We start from the raw sequence: 12938 nt of genomic DNA on the forward strand, positions 1-12938 counted from the left end.
ATTACTTCAGTTACCTGGTTCTTACGTTTCTGACTCTCTGACCAACGTACAGTTAGTTACCTAACTGCAGCTCAAGGCAAAATATAATAAAATGAGTGAAAATGTGGATCCATTAAGCATAAGTGGTTTGTGCATAAACTATATTAAGATTCATTGTTTCACACACTTCATAGAAAATTAGTAAGCCATTTGGGTCACCTGCTTAACAGTTGCCTTTTTGCAGTGAGCTATGTTGGACTGTGAAGAAGGCTGAGCGCCGAAGAACTGATGCGTTTGAACTGTGGTGTTGGAGAAGACTCTTGAGGGTCCTTTGGACTGCAAGGAGATCCAACCAGTCCATTCTGAAGGAGATCAACCCTGGGATTTCTTTGGAAGGAATGATGCTAAAGCTGAAGCTCCAGTACTTCGGACACCTCATGCAAAGAGTTGACTCATTGGAAAAGACTCTGATGCTGGGAGAGATTGGGGGCAGGAGGAGAAGGGGATGACCCAGGATGAGATGGCTGGATGGCATCACGGACTTGATGGACGTGAGTCTGAGTGAACTCCGGGAGATGGTGATGGACAGGGAGGCCGGGCGTGCTGCGATTCATGGGGTCGCAAAGAGTCGGACACGACTGAGCGACTGAACTGAACTGAACTGAATGACATTCTGTCAAAATGTACTTTTGCATTAGATAATGTCCTACAAACAGTGGGGATTTTAATAAACAGTGACAAGGATTTACAGTTCCTGACCACCTAGAGGATTCCTATCTCAGGGAAAGGTGAGAATTCTAGAAAAAACAGCTACAAAATAACTATCCTCCAAGAAGATTTCACTTAAAATAATTCCTGACAAACGAAAACTTGTCAGTAACTTCAAACATCTATTAAGTGCCTGTTCATCTGTGGCAATTTTTCTGGCCTGTAGTTATAAAATATAAAAGAGGTGAGACCTCTAGTTAGACTGATAGGAAGAAAGAAGCATACTCCAATAGACCTTAAAAAAAAAGGGAGAGTAACTCTAAAAGGCTTTAGAAAACCATACAAGTCACAAATGCTAGAGAGACACTTCCCCAGGGCATGATCTTTTGTGCTTGCTTTTCCTCTCCCAACTCTGTTGGGGCATCAGTAACATACATTATGGGTGGCACTAGTGGAAAGAATCCACCTGCCAGTTCAGGAGATGTAAGAGACACCAGTTCGATCAGTGGATCAGGAGGAGGAAATAGGAACCCACTGCAGTATTCTTGCCTGGAAATTTCCATGGAAACAGGAGCCTTGTGGGCTATAGTCTATGGGGTCACAAAGAGTTGGACATTACGGAGTGCACACCCACACACACATACACACACGCAGTGAGGGCCGGTGAGGAGGCTGGGTTTGAAGGACTTGGATATCCAGCGTTTTCAGAGACTATTCCATAGTCATTTTCTATCACGAAATATTTCAAAAATATTCCCCAAGTGCTTCTCAGTGAAAAGTAAGAAGTCTATTTAGTAAAAAGCAATATATAATAAGCCATCTTCTTCAAATATCCTCTCATCCCATAATGCTTTGACTCTGTAAAGTGTGTTAGTCCCTCAGTTGTGTCCCACTCTTTGTGACCCCATGGACTGTAGCCCACCAGGCTCCTCTGTCCATGGGATTTCCCAGGCAGGAATACTGGAGTTGGCAGCCATTCTCTTCCCCAGGGGATCTTCCTGACCCAGGGATCAAACCCAGGTCTCCTGCACTGCAGGTGGATTCTTTACCTTCTGCCTTATCCCCCAAACAAGGAGTCTGTCCTTTCCTGCACCATCTCAGGGTCCTGGCTCAATACCTAGAAAGTTCCTCATGACTTTGTGGAGTCATGAATATCCAGAAGCTTCCTAATGACTCCTTTCACAGTTCGATGGAGGCTGGGAGCGGCAGTTCTGCCCTAATGCCTTTCTAGACATTTGAAGTGGATCGTGATGTTTGCTAGCTAATGTTTCATAGATAGATTGAAATGGTGGATATTTACTTAATAGCATTAGTAATGATAAAAGTTCTGAATAAGATTCCATCAGGGGCTGAGAGCATGATTTAGTTAAAAAAAAGATCTCTGCATGAGTATTGGAAATCTTGAAGTCTAGACATGGCTTTGCCATTAACAAGCTATAAAATTATGTCAGTCTAACAACAGCTGTAATAATGCAGTACTTCCAAAAGCCTTTGTTAAATCTGACATCTAACCATTAAGGCACTCGTCTTCAACAGAGTATAACTCCTCAAATACTGAATGGTAACTACTTCAGCAACTCATTTAATTCAAAACAGATATTAGCATATAGGTCACCATCTCCTGTGGGCACAAACTGGGTGTTCAGGTCTGATTCAAATGCTTGACTGGCAAATAACGCACAGTCACTTTCTTTCCTGGCGGTCCTATTTATTTTCTCATAATATTGTATATACCCCTGAATTTGGAAAGTAAAATGACTTTTAAATTCAAATTCTCAGTTAGGCTAGGATACATTTTTAATACAATCTAAAATGTTGTAGAAATGCTCTCCAGCATATAAAAAAAAAACAACCTGAATTCATTTAAAGGCTCTTAGTAGTGATAATAGCACCTAAATTTAGTCTCACAAAATTTCAGACCCACCTCTTTTGTATAGATTATGTACATATAGCCCCAAACAACTTTAAAATGTAAGAGACAGCCAATTTGGAAAAGAAACATAACCGTGAAAAGAATATTGTGAGAATAATGGACATATATACATGCAGGACTTTCCACACTCTGATGGCAAAGGAGAATGAAAAGACCTCTCTCCTTCAACAGTGAATAAAGTGTACCAACTGGGGCTGGGTCTTGGGGGTGGTGGAAAGAAAACAATGAGCAATTATTACACATGTTGATAAATACCTAGTCTTCTTTTCCTTCTCTGCCTTCACAGGAAGCTTTCTCTTTTTTTTCCATCAGATGTGACATGCTCTCTCACCTCCCAACTGCTTTCTCAACTCTCTCCACCCAGCAGAGAATTATGGGGTAAGAAGGGGAATGAGGAGACAAACAAGCTGCTATACAAATCTAACAGATTAATGAAAGAAGCCAAGCGTCCTATTTAGAAGGATGCTGCCAGCAGCCAGGGCAAGAAGCCGAGGGTGGCCATCAACGCCACACCCAGAGCTTATAAAGCTCCTGCAGCGGGAGGGCTCCAAGCTGGTACTAAGGACGCAAGGATTTGGGGGGTCTGTCATCTAAAGCCTTTCACCAGACTGCGGATTCAGCGAGAAGAGCACTAAGAAGATTGGAGTCTAGACCTAGCTTCTCCATGAAGGAGTTTTATAACCTCGGACAGGTGGCTAGACCTCTCTGACCCTCGCTTTCTCTTCCATCTTTCCAACCTGTCAGGATTATTAATGAGGCTCAAATGCTTTGGGAAAACTGCCAAGCGATAAAGCCCCATACGAACAGAAGGCATGATTAGTCTACCGAGCATCCGTTGTGTGCTAGAGGCTGAGGACATCACGAAGGTTACAAACCTGAGTGAAAGTCAGATCCTGCTCTCCGGAGGAAAGCTGAGATCTCAGAAAGGCAAATGAGCAACGTATCCAGGGGTTCTACTGAGAGGCGGAAAGATAGATGCGTTAGTATGCTGATCGGATCCAAAAAGTTCTTCCTCCCTCTGTGTCTCCTGGGTGAAAAGGTTAGGTTAGCGGCTCCTAACCGCCCAGCACTTCACCCAATGTTGTACCCCCAGAAAGTCAGAACCCCAGGCCCGTTTTGTGGCGGAGCCAGCCGCAGAGCCAATGGCCGGGCGGAGATGCTCATAAAAAGTCTTAAGAGTCAGACTGGAAGCAGCCAGGGCCGAGCAAGGGGGCTAGGTAGTGTCCTGACCTCCCCTGGACGGCTTCCGGGTGTGGATACACAGCAGTGGACCCGAAGGCAGCGCGCACGGCGGGAGGGCGGACCCGGCCCCTTCACTCCAGGGCAGCCGCCGAGCCCTCCGTTTCCAAGGCGACCGGCGCGCGCGGGCCTCCCCCTTCCACCACCACCAGCCGCGAGCGGCGGGCCGGGCGCGCCCCCTGGTGGCCGCAGCGGGGAACAGTCAGGTCGAGAGTCCGCGCTCCCGCGGTCTCCCTACCCGGTTCTCACTGTCTCAACTCGCGCAGCTGCACCGAGACTCCCTCAGTTCAGTTCAGTTCAGTTCAATTCAGTCGCTCACTTGTGTCCGACTCTTTGCAACCCCATGGGCTGCAGCACGCCAGGCTTCCCTGTCCATCACCAACTCCTGGAATTTACTCAAACCCATTCCATTGAGTCAGTGATGCCTTCCAGCCATCTCATCCTCTGTCGTTCCCTTCTCCTCCCGCCTTCAATCTTTCCCAGCATCAGTCTTTTCCAATGAGTCGGCTCTTCGCATCAAGTGGCCAAAGTATTGGAGTTTCAGCTTCAACATCAGTCCTTCCAATGAACACCCAGGACTGAGCTGTCCTTTAGGATGGACTGGTTGGATCTCCTTGCAGTTCAGGGGACTCTCCACAGTCTTCTCCCAAGACCACAGTTCAAAAGCATCAATTCTTTGGCGCTCATCTTTCTTTATAGTCCAACTCTTTTATCCATACATGACTACTGGAAAAACCATAGCTTTGACTAGACAGACCTTTGTTGGCAAAGTAAGAGAGAGGGAGACCGCGGGAGACCTCTGCTTTTGAATATGCTGTCTAGCATATTAGGTTGATCATAACTAACCTAGGTTGGTCATAACTTTGCTTCCAAGACTCACTCGCCCACTTTTAACTCCCTCCCGCGGCAAACTGGGAAGCCTCGAGTGGTGTAGAGGCTTGAGATCTAGGCTCTGTGTTGCGACTGTAAGCTACTCACTGTTTCTTCCATTGTAAAGTTAGACATCCGGAGTGGACAGTGGTTTTCCGACAGCTTGTAGGATGGGAAAGGGATGTGAGTTCTGCCCGCCTCTCCGCGCCCACCCCGCCCCTTCCACCACTGAGGCCTCTCTCCTGCCTGCTTTCATCTTGTGTCAGCATTCTCCCTGGTTTAACTCCAAGGAGAACTGCAGACCCCTGGACTAAATGATTTTAAGGTAACTTGCAGCTCTAAAAGCCCTTGATCCTGCTAATGTTCCTTCTCGTTTTACCTTTTTTTTCCCCCTCCAAAACCTCAAGAAAACCGTATAGATTTTGTCTTTCCCTCTCTTTCCACTTTTGGCAGCTCTGGTTTTGGAGAAGACTCTTGAGAGTCCCTTGGACAGCAAGGAGAACCAACCAGTCCATCCTAAAGGAGATCAGTCCTGAATATTCATTGGAAGGACTATGCTGAAGCTGAAACTCCAATACTTTGGCCACCTGATGTGAAGAACTGACTCATTGGAAAAGAACCTGATGCTGATGACTGAGTGACTGAACTGAACTAATTTCAAGGGGGAAAAATATACACCTACAACCTCTGAATTCCCCCTTTTTCTCACCTGGGTTCATTCCCATTTCCTGCCTCAAGACAGTTTCTTATATCCTGAGAGCACTTAGTTACATTTGAGTCAGTTAGCCATCCTTTTTGTCTTATAAGTCTGCCATTTGGCATCCTTGACTTTGATTTCTTTAAAATACATTTTCATATATTTCATGATTAATGCTGTTACATGAATACATATTAAGAACTTAGGGATGAGAACTGCAGCAGCGAATAAAAATATTAATTACCTTTGGTTAAGGTAATTTTCCTAGGTAAAAAGTCACCTGAAACCTAGCTAGTTCGAAGTCATTTATGTCTTCTATCTTGTTCAAACTGCCCTTTATTCTATTAGTGTTTTATATTTGTTCAGTGTCAATTATTTGCTGTGTTCTACACATCTGATAAAGTGTTTTTAGTTCCTTGGTCTTCTCTAGAAGAGCAGCAACAGGTTGGGGAGTAAACTAATTGAACAGAGTACAGATGTAAGAGGAAAAAAGCTACCACCATCCCAGTTTTTAAAGCACGGGGAGTTTTTGTTGTTGTTAAATGGAAAAACAATTTTGTGATTCTTCAGGACTTTGAATTCATTCCCAAATCACATTCTATAAATTCTAGGCCAGCTTCTTTTGCTAGAGTCTGGGCCCATGGTCAAAAATGCACTTTTACCCTATCATTTATCTCCTGTGCAGTTTTTCTTATGGTGTTTGCCAGTTGGTGGTCAAACAGTGAAGCCAGATAAAAACCATTTGCTGAGTTTCTTCATTTGGCCTTGATTTTCTGTTAGCCTTTCCGTGTTGAATGATGCAGAAATAGAGGTAGGAGAGTGTCTGTGGTAGAAAAAGCCAACTGTGTTATCTGATTTTGATAGAAACACAAAGAATTTGTTTGGTATTTCTGTGGCTAAACATTTTATACTTTTAAACTTATTTTCATTACCTCTGCAAATAAACCATAAGGCAGTCAACCAAATGTATTAAGTTTCACAATAATTTTTAGAAATATGAGCTAGTGATTAACCCACTGATTTTGTAAAACAGTTCAGACTTCTGGTAAATCAGAGCTTTAACTGACAACAAAGTTACTTTAAAGCACTGGAAAAGCCCTGCTATAACTTCTCATCCAAAAACTTGGTTCCCGAAAAATTGGAAGCAGTTAAACTGGTGTTTTGCAAAAAAGTCATGAAGTAAAATGCTCTCTTGAGAGGAAAAGTTTACATCACCTTTAAGCAGGCATGGTGACAAACTCATTGAAGGGATAATGTTTTGATTATAAAATGGGGTTGTTTCCACTTTATTTATGCGTGCTTAGTTGCTCAGTCATGTCTGATTCTTTCCTACCCTTTGGACTGTAGTCCGCCAGGCACCTCTGTCCATGGGATTTTTCAGACACGAATACTGGCAGGGGTTGCCCTTTCCTCCTCCAGGAGATAAAGGTTGCATTTCTTTTTTTTCCCCTTCAGGCTGGAGGTATGGCTCTTCAGCCTACGTCTCGTCATCTCTTCAAACCAAGTTTAAGTTGAATGAAGAGTACTCTGGCAAAAAAGAAATCACACCTCTTCTCTCCCACTGATCTCCTCTGAGTAAGTTTGGAAATTAATTGTGTGATCTCTGTTCTCTCTGGGGAAGAGGAACCCAGGATGCTAAGTCGGAGACAGAGGAGGGTCATGTCCCAGGAGCTTGAGCCAGGTGCTGTGCATGGTGCCTGGAGACTTCAGTGTGTGATGTCACAAGAGCAGTTCAGCTTTCAGGCCATTTTCAAACATGACCACATAGGATAAACATTCAAGTAAATGTGTGTGTGCGTGCTAAGTCACTTCAGTCATGTCCGACTCTTTGCAACCCTGTAAACCATAGCTGGTCAGGCTCTTTTGTCCATGGGATATTCTCCAGGCAAGAATACTGGAGTGGGTTGCCATGCCTTCCTCCAGGGGATCTTCCCCACCCAGGGATCAAACCCTCGTTTCTTGTGTCTCCTGCATTAGCAAGTGGGTTCTTTAACATTAGTGCTACCTGGGAAACCCCATTCAAGTAAATAGAACATGAGCAAAAAATCTGGAAATACGTATAGCCAGTTGCTTCACACAAAAATGCCAAGGTAATTAACAAAAGGATATTATTTTCAACAAATGCTATGGTAGCAATTGCGTATCTGGGGAGGAAAAAAATGAGGCTTGCTTTGGCCATACACAAGGAAATGAAAATGAATCATAGATCTGAACATAAAAGCTGAAGCTATAGAACTTTTAGAGTAAAACACAGAAGAAAATCTTTGGGATCTTAGGTAGGCAAAGAGCTTGAATCTAAAGAGAGAGAGACATAATAATAATAATAATTTGGACTTAATCAAAATTAAGAATTTCTGCTCTTTAGTTTCTTTAAAAAGAAAATGGAATTTTAATCACTCACTTGGTATGTTTTTAAGGTCAACAGGCAGGAATTCTTAAGAAACAGTTACATGAGTTTCAAAACAAAGAGTCATCATGAGTATTTTGTCTTCTGGTTCCTTGAAGTCAAGTCAAATTCAAGAATGTTCTAGGCAATCGTGGAACATTTCATTGGCACTGTAAGAAAATCCCCTGTATTTGTATCCAGAAGTTATCTTGGGGCCCCCATGAGTTGAAAAAGAATAAATTTTATGGCAGAAGAGGAATATAAATTTGAGAGAAGGGGACTAGGGAAGAGAAGAGTTTTGAGCGCAGTCCTCAGGGATGAAGAGGAAGTGAGAGCAGAGGGGTTTTCAGTGCTCAGTGCATTATCCTGGGAAGTCTCTCAAAGGTTCAGATGAGCTTCCTCTTTCACCTAGGTTGCGGCAGCCCAGTGTCAATCACACAAGCTCAGTTTTAGGTATCAGGCTTCTTCCTGCTCGAGGTTTCATTTGGAGATGGATCTGTGTGCCTGAAGATGGCCCAGACTGAGAAAGACTTTAGGAACCTTAGTTTAGGGACCATATACTTAACTTATTTACTCGATTTTGCAAAATTGTTCTGTTTCCAAATATGAGCAACTTTATGTTTAGCAGTAAAATTCCCAGGTGTTTAGTCTTCAATTAGTTTTAAGAAGATGAAAAGGCAAACCACAATCTGGAAAAATATTTTCAATTTATATACTTGACTAAAGGCTGATATCCATAATTTATAAATAACTTCTAAAGCTCAGTAATGAGAAAATAGAATAGTTGGATATAAATGCCAAATGATTTGAACAGACACTCTGCAAAAGAAAATATATCATTGGCCAACTGGTATATGAAAACGTGCTCAACATCATTAGTCATAAGGGAAATACAAAATAAACCCCAATGAGATATCACTATTTACCCACTAGAATGGCTAAACTTAAAAAGACTGATAATACTATGTGTTGAAAAGGATGTGGAACAGCTAGAACTTTCTTGTATTACTGGTGGAAGAGGAAGATGACACAACCATTTTGGAAAACAAGTTGGTAATCTCTTATAAAGTTAAACATATCTACTGTATGACCCAGCTACCACACCCTTGTTTTCCCTTGTAGCTCAGTCGGTAAAGAATCCACCTGCAGTGCAGGAATCTGCCTGAAATGCAGGAAACCCAGGCTTGATTTCTGGGTTCAGAAGATCTGCTGGAGAAGGAAATGGCAACCCACTACAGTACTGCATGGAAAATCCCATGGACAGAGGAGCCTGGTGGGCTATAGTCCATGAAGTCGCAAGAGCTGGACACAACTTAGCAACTAAACCACCACCATACCGTTAGATATTTATCCAAAAAAAAATTAAAATGAATGTCCAAGCAGCCTTATTATGATAATCTAAATCTGAAAACAACTCAGATGTACATCAGCAAGTAATTACATAAGTAAAAAGTTTACATTCATACAATAGAAGCTACTTAGTAATAAAAAAGAAATTAACCATCAATACATCCAACAGCATGATGGTCATAAAAGCATTTAGCTAAGTGAAAAAGTCAAGCGTGAAAAGTTATATACCATATCACAGAAAATTCTAGAAAATTCTGAAAGCAGATCACTGGTTACTGAATGCTGGTGGGGGTGGGGCTGGGGGGGATGAAGGGATTGACTATAACAGGACAGGAGGAAGGAAATGTTCTAGAGCTCGATTGTGGTGGTGGTTACAAGGGTGTATGTATTTGTTAAAACTCATCAAATTATCTTTAAATGGGTGCATTCTATCATATATAGATTACGTGTTTAAAGTTAATTTTAAAATGGTTACATGTTATTTGATAACTCCTGTCATCAAGAAATGGGATCTGTTTCCTCTCCTTGAATCTGGGTGGTCTTATGCTGCTTCAACCAACAGAATATGGCAGAAACAACTCTATGTTGCTTCCAAAGCTGGATCACAAACACCCAGGCAGCTTCTTCTAGGTTCTTTTGGGATAAAAGAACTGTGGGGGAGATCAGCTGCCTGTAGAAAGTCCACTCTGAGATGACCGTACTAGATAGACCAAGAGTATGCTCCGTGGTCAACCAGCTGAGTTCTGCCTTCCAGCCCCAAAAGTGCTAGGTACGTGAGTAAAACCAACTTGGCTCTTCCCAACCAGCCCATCCATCAGCTGAGTACTGCTGAGTTGATTTCAGCTGAAGCCACAAGAGAATCATCAGATACTAACCTACGGAGTCTGGGATATGGTTGTTTAAAACCATCGAGTTTTGATAGTGCATTGACGGTCCATTACTACATAACAGATTATCTCACATTTAATGATTCAGACAACAATAATCACTTACTATCTCACAGTTTTTTATGGCTCAGGAATTTAGGAGCAAGTTGACTGGGCAGTTCTAACTTGGGTTATCTCATGAGGTCAGATGTTGGACAGATTCTGACTCTTGCCTGGAGGAGGTTTCAGTCTAGGGGGAGGAAGGGGCAATAGAAGCAGACTTGGGTAACCCCTGGAACAGGGGTGAAAGCCAAGTGTTAAGGGAAAACCCAGCCCAGTCTTGAGACTCAGGGAAAAAATTCCCAGAGGAAGTGAGCTTGACTGTCAAGCTAAACCCAGCTTGACAGTGAGCAAGAATGAGTCGTTTTGGAGGCTGGGACTTGAGAGGGGCTGAGACAGAGACAAGGGTGTGTCCCAGGGCCTAGAGGTGGAAATGAGCATGATGAGTCAGCTCCTTATGGAGCTGGGGAAATGGTTAGGGTCTCAGAGAGAGAAATGGAGCGAGAGGGGAGGCTGGGTGAGCCAGCAGAGACACACTTGTACGATCAGACGTGTTCACGCTGGCTCCAGTGTGGAGGAGGGTGGGGGAAGTCAGATGCAGACAGTTTCCAGGATGAACTCCACTGACCATGTCTTTTTCTGCCTCAGCGCCTCTCACCTAAGGTCTAGTTTCTCAGGCTCTGCCTTTTGCCAGAGGGCAGTGACTGGCAGAAAGAATGAGCTCATCTCCTGGGCTCAAGTTATCAGCTTGCCCAATCTCTGGAGCCTTCTCTGAGCCTCAGGTGGGATGCCCACCCCCGCACCAGAAAGTCATCTATGAAACTCTGCCTCTAACAAACATATTAAAGGAATCTGAACATGCGGAGTGACACTGCCTCCACATGGAGAACGGGGCCATATGGATAATAGCTTCAATTTTTAGAAGCTGTATTTGTATAATTGTTTTTCACTTGGTTTTCTTATTATTGTGGTAAGAACACATGCGATATGCCCTCTTAAAGTCTCAGGTGTATAATAACAATATTGTTAACAATAGGCACTCTAACAGCAGATCTCTAATATTTATGCAGCTGCATAACTGAAACCTTCATTCCTGTTGAACAGCAGCTCCCTGTTTCCCCTTCCTGTGAGTCTGAGTATTTTAGGTATTTCCAATAAGTGGAATCATAGAGTATTTGTCCTTCTGTGACTGGCTTATTTCACTTAGCATAATGTCCTCCTGGTTCATTCATGTTGTTGCAAGCGGTAGTATTTCCTCCTTCTATTAAAGGTACATAATAGTCCATTGAATGAATATACCATGTTCTGTTTATCCATTTATCTATCAATGGACACTGACGTTGTTTCCACATTTTGGTTATTGTGAGTAATACTCCAGTGAACTTACAAGTGCGGATGTCTGTTTGAGATCCTAATTTCAGTTCTTTTGGACAAATACTCAAAAACGGGATTGCTGCATCATATGGTAGTTCTATTTTGAATTTTCTGAAGAACCTCTATACTGTTTTCCAAAATTTTAATTCACAATTCCATAGCTTCCCTATCAGAAACAATGATTTAGAACAGACTATGGGAAAATATGCCATATAAAAATATCACAGAAAGAACAGAGTTTATAATACTGATAATATATATTTAAAACCTAAATAATACACATATTTTAAAGCTCTTAAAACTTTTGAATTAGCCTATTTCATTGGAAAAGAAATACTATGTACCTAAAGAGAAAATATATAACATTGAAGAATGCCAGTGTCGTCCTTTCCAAATAAATGTTTAAGTTTAATGCAGATTTACAAAAAAATATTTATTTGCAGAAGAGAAAGTAGTTGGGACATTTTCAGGACTATATATTAATATTAGCAAATCCAAGCAGTGTGTTCTATTTTTAAATAGAAACAATGAGGCTTTGGATTATTCCCTCCATTTCATAGGGTGTTGAAGAAATACTAAATATTTTACCTTTTATACAGCACACTAAGAAAACCTTGCAAAAAACCACATGATGTAATTTCTTTTAGATGCTATGTCCAGAAAAAGCAAATCTACAGATAGAAATTGAGACCTCAGTTTGAATTGTACACAACAGGGTCACCAGCAGGGGGACCACTTGGAGAGAGAACTGTTCAGATGACTGCTGAGTCGCTCAGCAGGGCACTGCAGAGAGTCTTTGGGCCCTGAAATGGAAAGATCCTTATAGTGAATGCACCTGACTTTGGAAATTGCTCATTGTGGGGTGCAGTGAGGCTGAGAGACGTAGGATACAGAACCACTCTTTGTTGATGCTTATTTTCTTTAAGGCCATGAAATCTAAAGTAAGATAGTCCAGAATTTTTCCGAAGCTGCTTACCAGCTGTGTGACCTTGAGTAAGTAACTTCACTTTTCTGCACCTCAATCCCTCATCTATAAGTGGAGATAATGTTTCATACTGTTCTGATGATTAAATAGGCACCTGGTACAATTCCTGGCACGTAGTAGCTTCTCCATCATGCTGGTGGTTTAGGCACTAAGTCATGTCTGACTCATTGAGACCCTGTGGACTGTAGCCCTCCAGGCTCCTCTGTCCATGGGATTTCCCAGGCAAGAATACTGGAGTGGGTTGCCATTTCCTTCTCCAGAGGATCTTCCCAACCCAGGAATACTCCTTCACACTCCATCATAGTCCTTCTAAAATATTACTTTAGAGAGAACTCCAGAAAGTAGGGGAAGTGGAGACTTTCTGGGTCATATTTCCTACGTGGCTGGTCTGGTGGGACCCAAATAGGCATCTCTGGTGTTATCGCTGAGTCATGTCCAACTCTTTTCGACCCCCTGGTCTGCAGCATGCCAGGCTTCTCTGTCCTTCACTA

The sequence above is a fragment of the Capra hircus genome, chromosome 29 (genome assembly GCF_001704415.2).
Source record: "Capra hircus breed San Clemente chromosome 29, ASM170441v1, whole genome shotgun sequence".
Taxonomy (NCBI): domain Eukaryota; kingdom Metazoa; phylum Chordata; class Mammalia; order Artiodactyla; family Bovidae; genus Capra; species Capra hircus.